Genomic DNA, 22,910 nt, shown 5'->3' on the forward strand with positions numbered 1-22,910 from the left:
GCAAGCACGGCATTTTCAGTGGCCGTTCTCTATCATGAGATCTTCAAAAGCATTACAAATCCATCCACATGAGTACGGCAACAGGACACATTTTCATAGATACAATTGACATTTTTGAAAATCATGCTCTAAAGAAAACATGCCTGTAAGAAGCAGCTTGTTCTACTTTTGTTTTTAAAGAGCCAATCATAAATAAAAATGTTGGAACATACTATACTTTTGATTGAAATGCCCACAATGTGTGTCTCATCACAAAACTAAAACATAAGGGTAATGTTGCATGTGAACATTAAACTTTTTTATGGTAGGATTTTGACCCTGTTCCTTTTAGGAAATGGTCAGCTAGACTCTCCCAGAATGCAGTGCAGTGTCAGTTATTTTTTCCACTCTATGGACCTAGGATACCTGAACAAATCTGTGAGTTGTTTTTGCTAATTTCACACGATGACCTACAAAAGAACCTACTTTAAATCCCGTTTTCTGGAGATTTAAATCTTTTTTTCTTTTTTGGGAGGCGGGGGAGAGAATGCCTCTCCTCAGCAGCCTTTTCAACATCTGTGCCTGCTCTTGGTTAAGTGCCTTTCCTGTTACGGCAATACTGGAAGGAATAACATGATTTTGTGTGGGTTGTCTTACACTATTGAGAGTGCAATATATTTCAAGGGGTGCTATGCTGGACACCGGAAGACAGAGAAGCTGCTTGTCTCAAATAATCTTCAGCGTCACTGCAATTGTTCCCATTCAACATCAAGACATACAATGCTAAGACCTTGGACAGTGATAGCCTCACTGGTATCTGTTTGTCGTTGAGGCACCTTTCGCAATCAAGGGCTTTGCTGTGTTGGGCTTTGACATCGTCTGTTTGAGCGCCACTGCTTTATCTAAGCTAACCATGCTCTTCCTAGAGTTTCTAGATACCCAGTCCCCGTCTCAGCCAGAAGATGGATCTCTTCCTGCAGCTTAACTACCAACACCACAACCCATAGCAGTTTCTCCTCCACTTCAAAAATATATATGGGCAGAGGCTTCACAGTCTCAAGAAGAGGCAGGTCTCAATGAAGAGTCCAATCTCACTTTTGTAAACGCCGTAGCATATGAAAGTTAAGGAGCGGTCTCAGGCATGTAAGGCTGCACAAAGGAGCATCTTTCAGCATTATTTTAGAATAGGGAGTCGATTTTTCCTTCGCCCACATCGATCGTTTCTCTCTGGCTAATTACCTTGCCATAGTTCAAGACGTCATTAATATTACTGTGGAAAAACTTAAAATTGCCAACTCTGTCCCACACCCACAATAATCTGTTATTCCAATAGCATTCTAGGCAAAATCTACGGCATCATCTCCAGTCAATGACCCTTTTAAGAAGTTTCCTTGCTTGACTCTGTCAAACCAATGACAAGGAAAAAGGAGAAAAAGTCCATGTCCTCCGATAAGGACACTTGGAGACCTACAACCCTGAGTTTACATAGAGGACTTCAGTGAATTTCCGTTTTGTGTTTTTTAAGGTTCAGACTCTACCGGCTGTCAGAGTTCTTAGCAGAAAATTATGAATCTGCCTTTTAATGGGGATGCTCCTTTTCAGATCGTTTGTAAAGGAGGAGACACTGAAGATGAACATATAGTCCAAATCAGTTCCTTAGTTTTCATCTTAACAGCTAAAGGTGTTCGGGAAAGGGCATAGGGAGCTTGTGGAATAGGAAAGGGTTGTGATGCTTTCTCACAAATCCTCCACTCTCTGAAGTCAAACTTTGAGATGCTAGATCAATGCCGTTGGAGTTTGCATTCCCAGGGGAAAATAGGAGTAAGGGATAGAAAGATACATCAACAAATGGTGACATCTTCAATATGGTTAGCACTGTAGATAGGAATGCTCACAACTGGAATATGGTACTGTACAGGATACGTAAAGTTGTATTTCAGCCCTGATCTTGTATGTCCCTAGAAAAAAGAACATCCTCTAAGTTGTGAGCAAAAACAATCTATGAAGTATTAGCAAGTACAAGTAGCAACTTGGGGAAGTGATGCCTTATCCTAGTGCCCAGAAAGCAAACTGTGACTGGACCCGGGAAATACTTGGATATTCCCCGCTCGTCCTCTGCAGATCTATAAACAACTGATGCAACAACCTGCATCAGAGGAGGAAAGTTTTCTAATTAGACAGCCTGCTTTGAATCAACCAATGTAAAAAACCTACATGGAAGTACAGCACCAGTGAGGGGAAAATGATACAGGTGCAGGGATACTCCCGGTGGGTGGCATTACAACAGAAGAACCCTAGTCGAGAACATCGTATGTTGCGAGACTTTGGTCTCATCCGGCTGTTGCTACTTATCTAAGTTAGCCTTGGATAAGCTGCCTCCTCAGCCTAAGTATGCATATACCTGTCCTCTTCCATTTCACACCGGCCTATCACCTACTTCCAAAGTTTGTGTCTGTTGTCAAAGGTACAGAGGCCTTTTTCCTGGTGCCCCCTCTGTTCGCCAGTTCCACACTCTGTATCCTCTGGGCACTCATCCACACAAAGGAACCAATTTCTCTCATCGGGGGGGAGGGGGTTCATACACTGAACTGCTGGAGAAAACGGTTCAAGAAACGTCAACATCAGTATCTGGTTATCACCAGTCGAGACAAAAGTACCAGGTTTAGAGGAACTGAGCAGTTATCAGCACTGTGAAACTGAAAGGCAGTGACTCCATCAGTCTACATCCAGTGCTCAGCAGCCCAGTGGGAGGTGACATTTCATAACCTCACCCAGCATAACAGCTATTTTTTTGTAAAAAATGGGCAGTTTAAAATCGTTATTTCAGCCATTATCAACTACAAACTTGATCAACAAGTCATCCGAGTATACTTGTACATGGAAGGTTGGTTGATTGAGGTAAAGACTTGACAGAAAGTGCTGGGGCTCCAGATGATCTACAAAGAATTGACAGCCACATAATCTGGGCCCTCAAAGGGGGCGGGGATGGGGGTGAGTGTGAATGTCTACTTCCTTGGAGAAAATTATTTTGGAAATCAAAATATTGGTTCCATATCTAAGCAAGACCGTTTTATTCAGTTTGTTCAATAATAGAAAAACATCATTGCATTTTTATAACTCAAGCCAAATTGAAAGTAAAAAGGGTGATCCCAAACTGCACAATGCAAGGGAAATAAGTGAGTGTGAAGTGCGCTGGTGCTATAAGTCTATGTACATTAATAGTGACTGATTCAGGATGCAGATGTGGTCAGTACACACTCAGTGGTCTAAATAATGGGTCTGAGAAGAATCTGTACTTGCCAACAGAGGGAAATGATAAATCAAACCTTCATGTGAAAATGTGGCCGCTTGGAGCGATCAAGGAATGAATCCTCCAAGGGACGATCCAGCACAGCACGTTGAAGCAACCTTGTGCCACATCATTTGGGCAGGTCAGTTGGCCCTCCCAAGAGTTCATTGTATACATTCTTAAATTGTGTTCTATACAAGCAGACCTACTGACACATTTTCTCTTCTGTAGGTGCTTCCCAAACCTGTGTTCTGATGATGACCCTGTCTAATTTGTAAGCATAGGGTCAAAACATTGATGCAATAATAGTATACTGTTTTTTAAATTTGATTCTGGACATTTTTCACTCTGTGTCGGAGTGTGTACCAACTACAATTGCATCCTAAATCAGTCACTATTCATGTACATACATTTTTTCTATTATTGAACACACTGAAAATAACGGTCTAGTTGGAAGCAATCTTTTAATGGTCAAAATACTTTTCTCCAAGGAAGTAGAGGTCTCCCAATCTTTTGGAGCAAGTGCATGGAGAAGATTTACGTGATTAGGAAGCCGCTGCAAAAGGAGGTGGAAGAGAAAGAAGACATGATTGCTCAAAAACAATTTAGACAGTGTCTACCCTGATGCAGTAAGAAACATTGGAAGCTAGGAGGACTATAGGGCACAAATGGAATATATTCGACAAGTTTATTCTAAAAGAGTATCTGCCAAGGCTACACAGGGAAGGAGATAAAACAGTAGAATGCTTGTCTTGATAGTGAAGAGAGAATTGGGTACTCTCCCAATCTGTACCCTGATCCGATGGCACAAAAGCCACAACACATGCCACAATTAATAGCACAATATGTGTTCCACTTGCTCGGGATATATAAAAACACAGGTCATGATTCTAGTGACCTAATAGCGAGATATTTTGGGGTGCGGGCTTAAGGTTTGCGGGAGCTGCAGAGACTATGGTTGAAGAACTGGAATCTTGGATAACACTGCAGGGATGTGTAATTCCTATAGCCCCACACCCAGGATATAGTGTTTGGGATAAAGGGCAACAAGTAGACCTAACCCCTTACAGCACAAACTCTTTGGCTGCCAGTTTACAGTAACACATTATGGATCAGGGAAGAGCACTGTCTGAAGTTACGGTAATATTTGTATCTGTGTGTTAATGCTCTTCAAACTTGTATGTCAAACTTGTATGTATGGTTCATTAATGCGAAGCCCATATTATTAGGGTGAGTGCTCTAAGTAAATGTTGTAAGCTTGGACTGTGCTACTGACAGTGGTTCCAGTATAAAAATGTGTACATAAGTTTTCAAAGTTTAGCAATTTGGTGCTATATATAATGCCCCCAGACTGCTCTCCGATTCGATGCAAATATTTGCAGAGGCTTGAAAGCGAGCTTGAGAAGTCTTTGCTTTCAAAATGAAATGTACACAAAAAAATGCAAGTAGGAAAAAAACATTTGGCTAAACTACTGTCAACTTTTAAGCACCCTTTCTTTGCAACATCATTTAGTAAAATGTGTTGATGTATGGTAGCATATCTCAGAGATTCATAATGGAAAATCAGTGAAACCATTTTCAATAAGATTGTTGAAAACATAAAAATAAACATGCATTGGCAAAGCTAACAGGTCGGAAATTGATGGTCAGTGTTTGGATTTTGTCAATGTCTGACTTGGTTTGGCATGGTTTTTGTAAAACCAAATTGGTGTGGGAGCTGCCGGGACCTCACCATTCTAACAAACCATGACAAAAGGAAAAATCGTTTTTTCCCTCAAAAACCACACATTGCCACAGTAGTTCCTGGCACTGAAAAAAACTACTTTGTGTGCTGATATGCTCCTTGTGAAAGAGCAGAATGCTGTCACTCACAGTGAAGCCAGCTGATAGACAGCGAGAGAGAGACAGATTTTTAATAAATGCAAAAGGCTATGGTTAACATCAGACCTAATTAGGGGCCCAATTATTAAAGTCTCAAAAGTGCACCCATGGTATATGTCCTTGTATTAAGTGTAGATATACAACTTTCGTAAATTCACAAAAAGTTACAGAAGTAGGCCAAGAAAGAGTACTCCTAGAAAAGATTTGTGAACTGCAATTTAGCATGAGCAAATTTGCATGTGTAGATTTGCTCATGCGAAAATCTGAGTGATTACAAGTTCTCTTTCCCTCCAACCACTTTTTTCCCAACCCTGGAAGAAGTTTCACATCTGCTATGGTCGGAAGTCAAGTTCCAACCTTTCTCAGGATGGGGAAAAATTAGAGAAGAGTTGGTGAGAATCCTTAAAACATGCAAGTTAGTAGGTTTGCACAGACTCCAAAGGGCATTCCAACCCTGGAACTATTGCTTATCACTACCTTCAGCCCCAGTATGTTGATCTGCGGAAATGTGGCTAGTTTTCAAACCCTACTATGATATGAGCATGGCATTATCAGAGAGGCTATATCAGAGATCTTATATAATGAGATTGCTGCCATAATTTGTTGCAGCATTACATGGCACAAAAGGAACGAGTGGATTTTGTTACAGGACATGTAGATTTGTGAAGCAACCTGCCCCATGGACAATTAGATATTTTATTAAATTCCACACCCCTGACACTGGAAGAACTAAAGAAGGCAAATGTAATTAATGCTTAAGGGAAAGGCACTGGGAAGCAACAGCTTTCCAATAGAATTCTACCTGTCTCTGAATTTTCAGTTGATATTTATATTGCTAGAGACTTTAACCCCTTCCATGCGGGGCGGATTCCCCCGCTGTGCTGAGCGCTGCTTGCGCGGGCGTGGTCATGACGGAACGGTTCCGTCATGAGCACAGCACAACCGACGCTCATGACGGAACCGTTCCGTCATGAGCGCCGAAGGGGTTAAACGAGGCCTGACTTCTGGGTACGATCCCAATCACTAAGCAAAAAAAGCATAATTTCTTATGATGCTGAAACTGGGCGGGGACCCGGTATCCCTAGTCCTACAGACCCTTGACCATGATGCAATCAGACAATAAGATTCTGTGTAAGTTCTTGGCAAGTAGGTTGCAGAGAGTTGTGGGGAAGCTCATACACGAAGATTAGTGTGGGTTTATGCTGGGATGCAGCATAGGATTAAATTTCCACAGGCTCACATGCTGTCCCCTCGCGCCATTGCGTTTCACCCTTGCAGTGGAGTCATTGGCAATAAAACTCAGGAAGTAACTGAGGGAATTAGTGGGTGACACCAGCCATATAGTCTCCTTGTACAGCCCAGAGTCTTGGTCCCAATGCTTATGGCCCAATAGAAATATTTGGAAACAGTACTAGTCAGAGAACCAACAGACATGAAACTAAGATACTTGTGTGTAATGGCGTCTCAAGCCATCAAGAAACAATATGCTTATAATATGGGTATATCCTAGGGGGCCTATAGCTATCAGTGTAGTTTTGGGATCCTGTTCCTGTCTCCATTATGCTTGTCTACTGAAGAGGATAACTAGGAGAAGCTGCTATTTGGGAAAATGCATGGGGAGACTGCTGTTAGAGCTATTGATGAGACGAGACAATATACTGGTCAGAGTGCTGTCTGTCATACTTCACACATTGAGGGTCTGGGAAAGGGTAGTTAAGAGTCCTAAGAAGACCCCCATTTGCAAGCAATCTGGATATATGGTTCCTACAACCATTTCAGCTCATAAGCTGGACAAGGCAGTGGCACGCTGGAGAGAGGGTGGTTGTCAGATAGGGAGATTTATACCCCTGGGAGGTCTTTACCCCTTTTCAAGTGTGTCCGGGTGCTTTTTTTATGTAATTCCGGGTCAATTCCTGCAGTATACCAGGTTGACCTGGATGGCTTGAGCGATCTGGAATAATTATCCAAGTGCTCTTCTCCCTACCTGCACCCAGCAGGTGAACCTCCAGTTGGGCTCAGGGCACCACCTGGTGACCTTGATGTATAAAACCCCTAGGGCCAAAGTGTTACTGAAAAGCAGGTAAGCCTGGAAGGACGGCTTCCATGAACAGTTCACCTATAGGGAGTTGGAGGCAGCTTGCTCCCTGGCAAATGTGATTTCATGTAACCCCAGATTCAAGCTCATACACTTTATTTCTTCTCCTCACATACTTCACTCCAGTGCAGCTGAGAATTCATCTGGGTAGGTCTGTGGCTTGCCCCAAAAGCATAGCAGCAGAGGGTGTGTCAATGCACCTCACATGGTTCTGTAGCAAGTTGTCAAGTTTCTGGGAGTCGATGGTCACAATGCGGAAGAGTGACATGAATTCGTTTGGAAGCTCCTCCAAAACTATGTTTGCGGGGGAGGGGGGGGGGTCATCCCAAAGACAAAGAAAGGCCAGATGCATGTCAGGTTTGCGCCTCTCTGTTCTGTATGAATGCCAAGACGAATAGCTATGGGTTGGCTCGGCAACATGAATGCTCAGTGAGCATGTGGATCAGGGATACTGTGCAGAGGGTTGTGGCTGAGGGGGAGACACTACAGGGCATCTACAAGAGATGGGAAAGTTGCAGATGATTTGGTGACACATGCAGACACTCTGCAGAAGTTAATGGCTGTACAAGAATCCGACACTCTGAATCCCCCCCCCCCAACGTCAGTTGGAAGATGAGACCTAGGAAGCATACGTCTAGTGATTCTCTTGCGGAGTAGTGAATAGTGAGTACTTGAAAAAAGTTGACAGCATAGTCAAACCGCATACTCTAGTGTATAGACCCGCCTAATAAGCGAGGTGACTGCTGCTATAAAGAACAACAACATTGTGCTGACTGCTAAATGTTAGAGTGCAGTGTAGCTCCCATCTGCATAGTGCAAAGTAGAAGAGCTAAAATGGCATGTTGCGTAATCACCAAAATGGTAATCCATAAATTCTGTGATTCATTATGTTGCATCATGTTAAACGAAAAGGCGTGCCTTCTTTAGGTAAAGCACTATCATTCCGACTCATGAGCTGACTTTTCTACAGTGATCATTTTTCTTCAAAAGATGCCATTTTCGTTGTGAGACTCTGGCATATTGACAAAGAGGTGCCTCCTGAAATTCCTGAAGTACAAAGTTGTTCATCTTTGCTTATTTATTCTATAATTTTACAAATATTACAGAGCACCAAGAAAGGGGCCTTTTACCTTTCTCATAAAAGACTATTTCATTTTGAGAGGCTTCTCTTAAAACGAGCAGTAACTGCAAGTGAATAATTGAAGCTCCTCTTTTTTTGATCGTAGAAGTGGCTAGTTGTGCTCTTGCCGGACTGCCATATACATTGGTTAGGGAGCATGAGCCCTACCTTCAGCTCCTGTTTTGGCATCTGGCTCCTACCCTGAAGCCTGCCGTTTCATCGCTAAGCTGTTTGTCCTCATTGTCGGATTCTGTGTTTGTTCTTCCCTAGCTGCATTTTTACAGCCATCCATGCAGTCTAAGCATGTTGGGGAGCCAGCGTGCGGATCAAACATGTGAACAAGGGAGTAGCCAGAAAATGTAAATACCTGCCACTTGAATCTTTTTTTAATTTTATTTGTTTTTAAAACCATTTACAATAATAAAAAAAGATCAAATAAAATACTAAAAGATATGTTCAAATTAGTGTTAATGGTAACAGTTGCAAAGCCATATATAATTATAATTATATAATATCGAAGTGCTGAAATTTTTAAAGATCCTCTCAATTAGCTTAATGAAGTCTCGTAGTGCTTTCTAATTATCTGTATCGCCTTTTAGAACGTGATGATTTTGTTTCCAGTAACACCTTAGTAGAAAATTGATCCTAATTATCCTTGTTTACATAAGTTGGTTTAAGGCATTTGTAACTAATTTGTATAATAATTTTGTTGAAATAGAACGATTTTTAGTCAAATAGGAGAATTTAATATGCCATAAGTTTGGCGAAAAATGTTATGGTGCGTCCAATTATTTTTCCATTTTGGACCTCAAAGCACCGTCCAGCTGCTTCAGCTATTGTCCTGATGCTATAAAACTTGCCTTTTCTCGTCGCATAATTTACTCAACCCTGCCACATAATTTGGCCCTTTCCTGACTCATTAATCCAGTGGCCCTGATTATAAGAAAGTGTTAGATATTCGTGGTTTTTATGTGTCGTTGATTGATCAATGTTGAACTTAAATTGATTGATTAATTTTTGCAGCATTTGTATTAATATCTTTCACTCTGTCCTACTCATTTTAATAAGAATAAAATGTGAGGGTAAAAATTATTTTTTCAGTATAAGTGTTTATGTTTAGTCAGGATTCGTTTTTTCCCAGTTGAATTCAGGACTTTTTAAATCAAGTTTTTTAATGTATTTTTATCAGAGAGATGACAGTTGTGATGGTAATTCATAAAATGTGTTTTCTTCATTGCAATCAATGATAGAATTCCAAGTTCTAACCTCAGTCCGGAGAGGGGTGTCGATCATCTTAGATTCAGTATACATTGTACTCAGCTTAGAAAAAACATATCAAGTTTTTCAATACCTTGCTTCTGTACACAGCTTAGAAAAAGCTTAGCAAGTTTTTCAATATCTTGTTTTCTCAAGATCAATGCTATACGTAAAATTAGAGGGATTCAATTTGTAACACTGGCTGTAATAGTTGTAACAATAGCTCCACCCCGTTATGTATTTCGATACCAAGATAGCAATAGTTTGCAACAATGTAAATTCTTTTATATTCAAGACTTCAGTTGTAGCTTGTTGCAAAATTGCCCCAAAAACATAATTTTTGTTTTATCATAGTTTGCAAATGGGCTTGCTGACGTAGGCGTCTTGAGTGGTAGATGGTATGACTAGATCGTCGTCTTATGTTAAATGTGTTACTGGTGAATAACCACGTTTTGGAGCATGCCTGTCATTATGGTCTAGTTAGTACTTCATACGAGCTACAATTTACAAAGAGAAAAGAAGCGGTGCTAGGATACAACCTTGCTGTAAACCATTTCGTGATTTCATTCTAGGAGTAAGGCCCTGTCTACAGGACCATTTTATTAGGACCCTGGTTTCTGTGTGCAATTCAGTTATTAAATGCATGAGAATTTGGTTGATTTCTCAAGGCATAAGTTTTGACCAGAGTTTGTTTCAATCAACTGTTTCACTTTCAGTAGGATAGCCCTATGAAACATGCACATAACCTTTTTTTTCTTTGTAGTGCAATGCCTCGTTCACCAAACCGTTTATAGATAGAATCTTGTCATATACCTTGAGCTTTCAGACCTGGTCGATGGAATTTTATTTTTCCTTCTCTGCGCTCCAGTTTAACAGGAACTTTAGAAGATTTCTTTGTGAAGATTGTACCTTCAGCATCAAGTAGTGCAATCATCAAATTTCAAACTCCATTAATATATTGGTTGCAAAATACTGCCTTTCCAGGATAGTAATATTTGACTGTTTTGGGCCATGCTGTTGAACAGAATTGTCAGACTGTTGCTCCACTTGATTATATCTTTTTATAGTGACAGTTGGAGTACCATTTGGCCCAGGTGTGCGGGATGATTGGTGCGATTTTTATTTTTGATAAACAAGTTTTTATTGTTTTAAGTGACACAATAGAAAAACATTGAGCCTGTCGAACCACCAGTTTACAAGCGCACAGCACAAGACCGCGCCATCTCCCCGCCCCCTCCCGAAGCCCTCCCCCCGCCCCTTCCCCCCCCCCCCGAACCGCATGTTCATAATACATTGCCCAACCATTTCCCCCATACCCTATGGTATTTCTTAAGGCAGCCCCTTGCCTGATACGTTCCTGTGCCGCACACCAGTCCACTCCAGTACTCCATTTGGCCAAGCTAGGCGGCTGCGGACTCTTCCAGGCCGCTGCAATATCTCGTTTCGCCACCATTAATGCTGTCATAAGGAATAGCTTCTCTGCGCGTGTGCCATCTAGGCCTTCAGTGATGCCCAGAAGGGTGTGTCTAGGGTTATGTGGCACCGCCCATCCCAAGACCTCCGTGAGATCGGCTTCTATGCCCCTCCAGTATCCCCCCAATTCCGGACAAGACAACACCATGTGGATGAAGTCGGCAGGATCAAAACCGCAGTGAGGGCAAGCTGCGTTAACTGAGAGGCCCGCACGATACAGACGAGCCGGCGTGAGGTAGGCGGTGTGAAGGTAATAAATTTGAATGAGCCTCACTTTGGCGGAAGCCGTCACTAGCCTGGGGGCCATAAGGGCATCCCGCCAGTCGACCTCATCCAGGGGACTCACCCACACCTCCCACCGTTCCTTCAGGCCTTCACGGGCCATGGGGGTATTGTTAATAAGAGAACGATGTATCCGGGATATACCCCCCCTCCCTAGGTTGCCCAGCAGGACCTGAGCCTCCGGGGGGCTGTGGTCTGGCAGCCTAATGTCCAGAGGGGTGTAGATGCGTATGGCGTGTCGCAGTTGGAGGTACCTATAAAATTGAGATGAGTGGAGGGAGAAGCGCGCCTGCAGCTCCGAGTAGGAGCACATGTGTGTCCCCCCCCCCCCCCCCCCGCCAGACAGCTGGGAGATGCCAAGTAGGTCCCATGATTTAAAACCCTCCAGGTCCGCGACGTCCCGCAGCCATGTCCCGTGCCAGAGGGGAGTGGCGCCAGTCAGTCTCCCGGTCCACCGGGTGTGGCGAAGCGCCGCTCGCCAAGCCAGGAAGATCGCTTTGGTGATGTTCGGGCAGGAGGCGGGGAAGGGGGCGCCATACAAGCGGTCTTGAATGCAGGAGAAACCCAGGTCCGCCAATTCCACCCTGTAGGCCGGATCGGACCATCCCCCGCCAAACCAATCATGGATGACCAGGAGGCGGGTGGCCAAGTAGTAGAGGTAAAGATTGGTCATGCCCAACCCTCCATCAAAGGTGGGCAGGCGACATGTCGACAGGGCCAACCGCGGTCTCCCACCACCCCAGAGAAATCTGGTCGCCAACCCATCCAACTCACGAAACCAAGGCCTTGGGAAGGACACGGGAGTATTTTGTAATACATAAAGGAACCGGGGGAGAATCATCATTTTGTATAGTGCCACCCTCCCCAGCGGATTGAGCGAGAGTGATTGCCATCGTGCCAGATCTACCCTGGCTTTCTTGACCAGGGGGGTCACATTAAGAGCCCAGCTCAGTTCCGGGAGAAGGGAGACCCAGATGCCCAGATACTTGAAGGACAACCGGCGGAGGGGAATAGTGTCCTGCCAGTCAAAACACTCCCGGAAGGGGTGCAGAGGCACAAGGACCGATTTTCGTGGGTTTAAGTAGAGACCAGATGCGCGGCCAAAGCGGCCCAAGATATGGAGTGCGCGGGGGCCCGAGCGCGCCGGATCACTAAGGTACAACAGAACGTCGTCCGCGTAGAGGGCTATTCTGTCCGGCTCGAGGCCCGGCCACTCCCAGCCCCGAAGGAGAGGATCCGCTCGGATCAGGGCAGCAAGGGGCTCCATTGCAAGCGCAAAGAGGAGGGGCGACAGCGGGCACCCCTGCCGTGTTCCCCGGCCGATCCGAAATGGTCTCGACAGTGCCCCGTTAACCAACACTCTGGCGCGGGGGCGCGCGTAAAGGACCCGCACCATTCCAACAAACTTGGGGCCGAAACCCAGGTGGGTCAAGACATCAAATAAGTAGGGCCACCCAACCGAGGCGAAAGCCTTCTCGAAATCGGCAAGCAGGAGAGTGAGATATGGAGATATGCAATGGCGGTGAGCCAAGGCCACTTGAAGGCGACGAAGGCAGTGGCGAGTGCCGCGGTCCGGCATGAAGCCGCATTGGTCTGGATGCACCAAGCACGACAAAAAGGGCCGGAGCCTCTGGGCCAGGACCGCCGCGTATAGCTCAATATCAGTATTAATAAGAGAGATCGGCCGGTAGGCCGACCTATCACAGGGAGGCGGCGTAGACTTGGGCAGGACCACAATCGTGGCTATGTCGGCTTCCGGAGGGAAGGAGCCTTTTTCGACCGCTTCAGCATAGAGGGCACCTAATCGTGGGACCAGGTGCTCCTTATAGGTGGCATAAAACTCCTGGGGGAAGCCGTCCGGTCCCGGGGTCTTCCCCGCGGACGTGCGCCCTATCGCATCCCCAATCTCCTCAGGAGAAATGGGCACCTCCAGACTCTCCCAATCACCCGACCGAAGGTGGGGAAGCCGTTGATTACTAGCGGCAAGCAATGAAGCCAAGGAAAAATCAGATGCCCTGGCCCGATATAGCTGCGAATAATACTGAGCGAAAGCTTCCACTATTGCCACGGAGGAAGATTGGAGCAGGCAATCAGAGTCTGCGGCCGGCGGGACGATGCGCGATGCTCTGGGGTAAGTAGCCAGCCGATGCAGCAGCGCACCGTTTTTATCGCCCCACCCGTATACCCTCGCCAGCGAGGATTGCCAGAGGAGCTTAGCCGCATCAAGCGACCGTTGACGAATCTCCTCACGCAGAAGTCGCAGTTGCCGAGTCCCAGCCGGATCACCGGACTCAGAGAGAGATTGCTCCAGTCGCAGCACACGGGCCTCACAGGCAGTGAGCTGCTGGAGTTGCGTCTGGCGATGCCGTACCACCTGTGCTTTGGCAGCCCCCCTAATGGTGGCTTTACAGGCTTCCCAAAGGGTGCCCGCCGAGGAGACCGACCCGTCGTCACCGAAATAATGCGTCAATGCGGACCCCACCTCCCTACGGAGCGTCTTATCCTGGAGGAACCAGGCATTGAAGCGCCACATCTGGCGGGCCCCACGGGGCGGGGGACCCAGACCCAGGAGGACCGGCGAGTGATCAGATATCCCCCTGGGGAGGATGCGGATGTCTTGGATGCCGACACAGTCGGCGGGGGGGACAAAGATCGCATCAATACGGGCACGGGTGTGATGGGCGGCCGAAGTATGAGTGTATTGGCGTGCGCGTGGGTGCCAGACCCGCCACGCATCGCACAAGCCCTGAGCCTCCGCCCAACCCGCCAGCTGCTTCGCCCGCGTGGCGCGGGGCGCCGAAACCGGAGTCGAGTTGTGGCGCCGAGACAACATTGAAGTCCCCCCAAGAACAATAGCGCCCGACGGGAGAGTTGCCAACAAAGAGGCGACGTGGGATAAAGCCTGAGACAGCCCGGTAGGCGGTGCGTAGATTGACAGGAGACTGAGCGGCCGACCCTCAAGTGTGCCACAAACAGCAATCCCCATCCTGTGGGGGTCGTGGATCACCCGGGTAAACACAAAGGGGAGGGAACGGCGCAGCAGGACGGCGACACCCCCTCCCCCCCCGCCCCCCCCCCCCCCCCCATCGGGCAGTGCAGGAAAGCGACTGGCGACAGAGCCTGTGTGAGTGGCTGCAGGGAGTAGCGTGGAGACACGCGGGGCGTGGCGCTGCATAAGAGGCTCAATGGAGAACAAACCCAAACCAAACAAAACAGTCCCTCGAGGAGGAACAACCAACGAATACCCATCCCCCGACCCCGCACCCTACACTTCAAGAACGGAAGCATCTGTCGCCCTAACTGAACCAACAATTACAAAACCCCAAGCTTGAGCGCTCTGGTGTAAAGAGCGTGGTGGACCCCTCCTGAAGCACGGATTCCAGTGTCTCGTCCTAGGTTGCTGCGGGAAAGCGTGAGACTGCAGAGCCCCCCACCCCCGCCACCGGGCAGGGTCGTCGCCTCCCCTTGTGGATGCAGGAAACAAACATTAAGTCATATAGCAGGGCTGCGGGACAGGTCTGACAGGTCAATTTGCACGTTGAGGGGGGTTTGAGACCCGTCCGATCGAGGCGACAGGCGGCGCCGGGACCCCCCAGCCGCATGAGTTGATGTTCCGGAGGAGGCCAATGAGTCCCTCACTTTTCTTCCAGAGATGCTCGCAGACCGGGTCCGAGCCACCGCCGCGCTTCGGCGTTGCCGTGAGTGTGTGCGCTTCCTGCGCCGTGGACGTTGGGACCCAGCTGCATCTTGGCCCCGGGGTACAGTAGTGGACGACACCCCTCCGGGTTGGCGCAGAGGTCTTTCCTCAGTGAGCCAGGTCCAAGCTGCCCTGGGAGTGTCAAAGAACAGTGTCTTACCCTGGAAAACGACGCGTAGGCGGGCCGGGAACTGGAGCTGATACTGGAGGCCCAGGGAGCGCAGCTTCTGCTTTACCTCCGTGTAGGAGCGACGTTGTTCCTGGACCTCCCGGGTATAGTCTGGGAAGATCATAATGTTGTGGTTGTTAAAAGTCAAAGGGCCACTCACCCGCGCCTCCCGCAGGATAGCGTCTCTGTCCCTAAAGTTGAGGATCCTAAGAATAAAGGGGCGCGGGGGTGCTCCCACGGGAGGTTTGGCCGCCAGCGACCGGTGCGCCCTCTCCACCACGAACCAGGTCGACAGACCGGCCGCCGGCATACAGGACTTAAACCATGCTTCGAGGAAGTCGTCTGCTCGGCCGGACTCGACCCCCTTCGGAAAGCCCACCAGGCGAAGGTTGTTGCGGCGGGCGCGATTTTCGGCATCTTCTGCCCGTCTATGCAGTTCTTTGGAGTGGGTTGAGAGCTCCCGGACCTGATCCTGTAGCAGGCGAATGTCATCCTCCGCCGTGGAGATCCGGGATTCCGTTTCCGTAATGCGGGCAGTGGCGTTGCGGAGGTCCTGCCGCAGGAGTGCGACATCTACCTTCACTTCCCCAACCATCCCCTCAAAGGACGTGCGGGAGGCATCAATGGCCTGGAGGATGACGGCCAAGTCCTTGTTCGGGGCCGGCGCCGCCCCCCCACCCGGCGGGTCCGAGGTCGCGAACTGGTCAATCTTCGTCTTGTGGGACGTTGCCGGCGGCCTGGGGCCTTTTTCTTTGCCCATGTTGGACCAGGGAGCACGCACCGGGCACGAGGGTGGGTGCAGTGGACCGGCAGACGGCCCCCACCTGCCAAGAGAAGCAGCTCCCCACGCCGGGCCAGGGACGGAGAAATCGGGGAGAGGGGAGGGGCGGAGGCGCGTCCTATCCCCGGCGATGGAGGGCCCAGAGCCCGTCCGGCCCGCACCCCCTCAGACGGATCCGGGCTGAGCCGCCCTTACTTCACTGTGGGCCTCACGCTGTAATCCGCACCCATGATGATCATCCGTCAATGCACAGCGCACAGGCTGCCGAAGCGTCGTCCCAGCTCACAGGCTCGACCAAGTCAGCAGGGAACTCCGCGGCCACCCCCGGCCCGGGGCCGACAGCCGAACACCCCCGGGCGCAAGGGTCTGAGGGTGCCCCCACCAGTCCAGGCACAGCGCCGGGGAAGATAGACAAGGCGCGACTGGGGGGGGGGGGCCTCCCCGCCGGCGACGGCTCCCGGGTAATGGTGCAGGGCAGTAGAGGTCAGGCACAGCTTCTCTCACACGCCAGCGCCGCGGGCGCCAAGGAAATGCCCCCGCTCCATGTGCGGCGGCGGACCGCAGGGTCCGATGGGGCCGTACCGCCCCAGGGCTCGCCCGAACAGGAGTCCACCAGGACAAGGTGACAGGGGGCCAGGGGGAGCCATCCCCCTCAATCGGCGTCAGCCCAGCGCAGGGAGGGAGCGGATGTCCGCGAAGGGAAGACCGGTCCGGCCCGTCAGTCCGGCCCGCTCAGCTAGGGCCGATCCGCCCGCCGGACAGCGCCTCCTCACCACCGGGGGCTCTAACCTTCCGCCGCCCCCTCCCGGCTCACTTGAGGTCTAGGCACTGGCTCGGGCTCCACTCCGGAAGGTCCTCCGGTCACTGGCCAGCCGCTGACAGTCTCGCGGCCTGCGCCCCTCGTGGTGCGCCGGGGGCACACGTAGATGACCCTGCCGGCTGGGGGAACCGGCCGGGTGCGTCCCGATCACCGGTGCAGCTCACGGGCCGCCTATCTCGGCTCCAGCTGTTCAGAATCTGCCAAAATTTCACCGGAGGCAGGGCAGCAGCTCCTCAACACTCGGTCATTAGAGTGCACCCAGGACAGCCACGGCGGATGTAGGGCGGATGCGAGGGGTCAAGCATCCAGGAGCCTCACCTCAGTGCGGCCATCTTGGTTAGCGCCACCTAGCGCTCCTGGTGCGATTTTATTAGTTTAACTATATCATCTACATTGACCTATTAGTTGACTGAGCTCTCTGAACTTTGTTGTTTGTGATTGGGCTAGTCTTTGAATCCATGTAGTTGAGTAATAAAGACTTCCCATTTCTTTTAGTTGATGTGATAAACTCCTTTTTAGGTCTCGGCTGCGAAGGCTGCGCTTGCGCAGTCTCGCTCCGAGATTTAATGACTTTGAGTGACTTTGAGAAGAGGGGCTTGCACCCGCCCCTCTTCTCTCCTGTTCTCCATTGGCTGGCCTCTTAAATGCTGGCCAGCCACTGGAGAAGAGGTCCAGTCACTCCGTTGAAGCCCCGTCCTTTTTGGATCGGGGGGCGTGTTTTTTCGTTGCTTTTCGCAGGGCGTGTTTTTCTCTCCTCCAGCCAATGGCTAGAGGAGAGAAAAAGAAACACGCCCCCGAATCCGAAACCGAGGCTGCGTTTCTCCGAGGCAGTTCTTCTCTGCCTCGGAGAAAGGCGGTGGTGTCCCGGCGTTGCTCCCTCACCTGATCTCCTTGTTTTGCTATCGGGATCCGCACCGTGCTTTGGACGGGATGTCCTCTCCAGGTTCTGCTGTCTTGCGCTTCCCCTCCACGCTCCATCCTCGCTCGCGCAGCCCCTCCCCTTCGGCGCAAACATGGCACCCACGCAGCGCGAGGCAGGATGCGTCCATTGTGTGATCCGACTTGTTTACCTAAGCCTCCTGCCTCATTATCAATGTCGTGCGTTGTTGTGCTCACTTTGTGAGGTTCTACAATGTTTTGAAATTGTTCTGCTAGACTGCTAGCTTAATTGGAAACCGTCCCTTTCAGAATCACCCCTGTTTTGTGTGGGCCCCTCATAGAAGCCGCTCCCCTGTTTATCACAAAGACCTCGAGGTGGAGGTACGACAAGACAAGCGAGGAGCCCGAGGCGTCGCACCTCGGAGAGCCCTCGGGGGCTGTCCAACCCTAGAGACAGTCGGGAAACGTGCAGCATATGGCGCCAGGGGTTGTCCTCCCCCCCTGAAAAGTATTTGAAAAAAATACGCAACATTTGGTACAATCTGTTGCGTGCCGAGAGCGAAATACAAGGCGCCATCTCTGCATCCTGATACATCCGAATGATGCCAAGTTCCACAGACGCCTTTTGCACCAGGTTAACAAGGGCAAGAGTCGGAATGGGATGTGAATGAGGTAGCGTGGGTACATCGCATGCTCAACAGAGGAGGCGTGTTGCAGTCCTGATGGCACGGTAACACGCTGCAGCGCGAGCTCTAACAGGGAAGGGTGCTCGTTTAATTGACAAGCCTTGTACGTGGAAAAGTGAGGTAAAAGATTCATTCAGACGTCCCATGTAGGAGCTTTCTAACCCTGAATTTAACAAGCATAAAAAATACAGAATTCATCCCACATGTAGAACGACCTACTACTCTGAGCTGAGCGTTCAACGACAATGCTGGGACTGAAAAGGTGCATTTATACCTCAACTGTAAAGTAGTATATTGGTTAACAATATAAGGGCCCAGGTTCAAATGTTGACCCTTGAGTATACTACGCTACATGAGTTAGTGAGTTGCAGATTCATGAAAAGCCAATGGAAGCCCGGTGGAGTGACTTTACACCGCCTTCATTTAACAACCAATGGCATGACAGGAAGGACCTTTGAGGTAGATGATACCATAGGAGACGATTTATGTGCCATAAGTCCTTAATGCCATTACAGAAAAGTGGCGTTACTGACGTTAAAAAACCCTGCAGTTGGTGCAAGAATAATAAAAGAATTTGAACAAAGCAGTTATACAGCAGGCAAGTAAGTCTGTTTGAGTTGCCTCACATATACCAGTTTTGGTGATGCAATGATATGCCGGCATGCAGCTCTGATATTCCAGTGGAGCAGCCATTATACAGCTAGATACAATATCAAATGTCCAATTACAGCTAAAATATCCAGCCACAATTATTATGCGCCCTTCCAACCCAAATAGCCATGCACACAGGGCACATATCCTGAACAAGCATTTACAATGCAACGGTCTCGGCATTGTTAAAGTTAGAGCTATTGGCATTGCTCATGACAATGCCGTTTCTTTAAATGTTTTAAAAACAAACACATAAACAAAAATAATGTCATGAGCAATGCCAATAGCTCTAACTTTACCAATGCCGAGACCATTGCATTGTAAATGCTTGTTTCTTCTGATCTTGAGTACCCCCAACTTGAAACATAATGCACACAGAGCATGAGAAGCAAGTAAGTCCGACCAGTGTTAGGATTCCGTTCACCGTTTCATCCAAGTATCCACCATCCATTTTTTGACTATTCTCTATTTGTTCATTCGTCCATCCTTCAATGTATTCACCCTTTGACCTATTGATGGCTTCACCCTTCCTTCCAGCCTTTCATCCTTCTAACTGGCCATCCTTTTACCCTTCCATTCATTCTTTCACCATTCCATCTCTCATGTTTTCTTCGTTTTTACTGTTTCTTTCCTATTACCCTTCATTCCTTCTCCCGATCTTTCTTTCTCCTTTCTATCCATCTTTTTTTTCCATTCTTTTTCTTTCTAACCGCTCTTCAATCAAACAGGATTTGTGGAGTGCACTAATCGCCAATGAGGGTATGCAGGTGCAAGGTGAAGGTTGCTTGGGGGCTTCAGTCAAAAAGCCAGATCTTGAGTCCCCTTCTGAACTTGTGAAGGGAGGGCGAGGTCTGAAGGTGGATGGAGAGGCTTGTCCAAGACTTCACGCCAAGGTAGGAGAAGAAACGACCGCCTCTGTTCCTGCAGCGGATGCTGGGGATGTGAGCGAGGCGGAACACGGGTCTGAAGGGTAGGTGGAAGCTCAGGCAGTGGTTGATGAACGCCGGTCCTTTGTAATGGAGGGCTTCGTAGGCGTGCGCCAGAATCTTGAATTGGCATCTTTTGTGGACTAGGAGCCAGTGGAGTTTTTTCTGGTGAGGGGAGGATGTGGACCTGTCTGGAGAGGTCAAGGATGAGTCTGGCTGCCGAGTTCCGGATGGTCTGAAGTCTCTTCAGGAGTTGTGATGTGATTCCAGCTTAAAGTGCGTTGCCATAGTCCAGGCGGCAGGTGACGAGGACATGGGTGATGGTTTATCTGGTGGAGATTGGGAGCCATTTGAAGATCTTTCAAAGCATGCGGAGGGTGAGGAAGCATGCAGAGGAGACAGCGTTGATCTCGCTCTTCATGATGAGTTTGCTGTCCAAGATGATGCCGAGGTTCTGGGCTTGGTCCGTGGAGGTGGACGGGGATCTCGGGTTGAGGAGCCACCAGGTCACAGTTACGCGCAGTTTCTGAAGATTAGGACTTCCATCTTGTCTGTGTTGAGTCTGAGGTAGTTGCCTTGCATCCGACTAGCAATGCTGGTCATGCAGAGGTAGAAATGGGCCTTAGTGGTGGAGGGGTCTTCGGACAGTGAGAGGATGAGCTGGGTGTTGCCCGCATAGAAGATGATGTTCAGTCCGTAGTTTCTGACGATGTTGTCCGGCTGGGCCATGTAGGTGTTGAAAAGGGTGGTGGGGCTGAGGGAAGAGCCTTGGGGGACGTCACAGATGATGAACTTGGGCTCTCAGGAGAAGGGAGGGAGGAGGACCCTCTGAGTTCTTCCAGAGAGGAAGGGTGCGATCCATTTGAAGGCATCGTCTTGGATGCCAATCTGATAAAGCTGCATGATCAGGGTGTGGTGGTAGACCACATCGCAGCTGCAGAGAGGTCGAGGAGTATCAGGGCGGCAGTCTCTTCCCCAGTCAGGAACGCTTCTGATGTTGTCCGTGGCTGCGATCAGGGCTGTTTCGGTGCGGTGGTTGGAGGAGAATCCGGATTGGGATGCGTCCAGAAGATTGTTGTTCTCCAAGTATTCCATAAGGCTGGTTGATGGCCTTTTCAAGGACTTTGGCAGGAAAGGGGAGCAAGGAGATCGGTTGGTAGTTTTTGAGCTTGTTTGGGTCAGTGGAAGGTTTCTTGGGGAGGGGTTTGATCTTGGAGTGTTTCCAATCCTCTGGTGGCTGAGGTGATTGGTGTGTTGAGGATGTCTGTGAGCTTGCTGCTGATGGTGTTGTTGCAAAGGCTCTGTTTTTATTTTTTTCCATCCCTATGCATGCCAGCTCCAGACCCTCAAAGTATTCCCCACAGTGCTATTTATGAACATTTTCCTAAAAGCCCTATAGAAAGGGGAGGCCCATAAGCCACAAAGTAACAATTAAGTGGGACAGAGTTCATTAGAATATCAGGCCCAATGTTAACCCTCGCTTAAGCTGCTAGAGAGTGGGTTCCCTACACCATTGCATGTGCACCGGTTGAAGCAGTGGGCGGGGTGAGTGTGGACATCTCGCAGGAGTGAGCACTTGTTATTTTTGATGATGAAGAAGTAGGAATGGATTCGTGTGGGGGGGTCTCCTGTTCTTGGATCAAGGACCGCAGGCTGTGGCTGCCACAGAGAAGGCAGCGGTTAGAGCGGTTGACAGACCCCTAAGACTTCTAAAACTGTAATTGTCACGAATCTCCCCCAAAGTCCTTAAAGGATATTTAAAAGCTGTAGGTATCTGCTAGCAGCTTCTTGTGGACACCTGCGAACCACAGCAGAGTTAGAAAAAAGGAAAAATTAGGTAAAAATGAGGCTCCGTTAATAATCACTTAAGCCCATACAAATCAAGAAATAAATACCTCAGTGCAAAAGAAGGCCAAAGAAGGCTAAGAAAGCTAAAGGAAAAAGTAACCAGTTGTTATCTATTTATGTTGTAGTACCATCTGCAGTGTCATTTTCATTTTCCTCTATAGTGTTTAATTCTTGTTGCCCTTCCTTCAACAGCAGTTGCTCATTTTTAGGCGAGCCAACGGGCAAAGGACACCAGTGAAGCAGTTGGTGTTGCACTGCAGGCCACCAAATGGGCATTAGTAAATTCATGAGAGCTGTATAAAGGTGATAGATATAGTGGGGCGTGGCTTGACAGCCAATAATGGCAGACACTGAGTTGGTGGCTCTGCACGGCCCATGTTTTATCCATCTGTAAACGGCGTATCTACAAGCCCGGCACACTGAAGTGGTGTGTGCTACTTCAAAGTGGGATGCTGGAGCTCTCAGGGGCCTGATGCAGCGAGGAAGCTCCATTGTATTTGAGCCTCTGGAAGCAGAAAGGGGCCTGGGCCTTAGCGGTCTGATGCGGCAGGCGAATCGTAGAAGGTCGGATTGGAGGGCCAGCCGGCTTAGCCTCTCTGGCTGAGGGAGCGAGGTGTCTGGAGCTGCAGATTGCTGCCCCTTAAGGGAATGGGCTGGTGCTAACATGGGCCTACTACAGCCGATGAACGCCGCGGGGAGGGGCCGAACCTTGAGGGCTGGATGTGACCGGTGGCGCTGGGACCCTCACAACATAGGACGGCGGCTAGGCCTTCGTTTGAGGACCAGCGCAGTGGAGCAGCCGTGAGGCCCGCAGTGGGAGCTGTCGGCAGCCTTTGGATTGGGCCCTGAGCCGGGAGGACAAAATTTAGAGCTGCTGAGCCTACCAGAGCGAGTGTGGAGCGGCACTTGGTGAGCGAACCTCCCCTCCAGACCTGGGTCGTGAGACATGGGCATCCGCAGGAATGTTTCCGGGGGGGGGGGCAAAATTTTAACTTCATCACCATCCTCCGATATGATTGAGCACAAGTATTAAATACATTAATAATAAATCTAATTAGACAAAGAGCTTAAATAAAC

General features: G+C 49.0%; 1 protein-coding gene across 4 annotated transcripts in view; it reads left to right on the plus strand.

Moving 5' to 3' along the window:
* ENTR1 (endosome associated trafficking regulator 1) overlaps positions 1-22,910 on the plus strand; it is a 251,098-nt gene that overhangs the window by 120,171 nt on the left and 108,017 nt on the right. The gene's annotated exons all lie outside the window — the stretch shown is intronic.

This window comes from Triturus cristatus, chromosome 1_2, assembly GCF_964204655.1.
Source record: "Triturus cristatus chromosome 1_2, aTriCri1.1, whole genome shotgun sequence".
NCBI classification, from domain to species: Eukaryota; Metazoa; Chordata; class Amphibia; order Caudata; family Salamandridae; genus Triturus; species Triturus cristatus.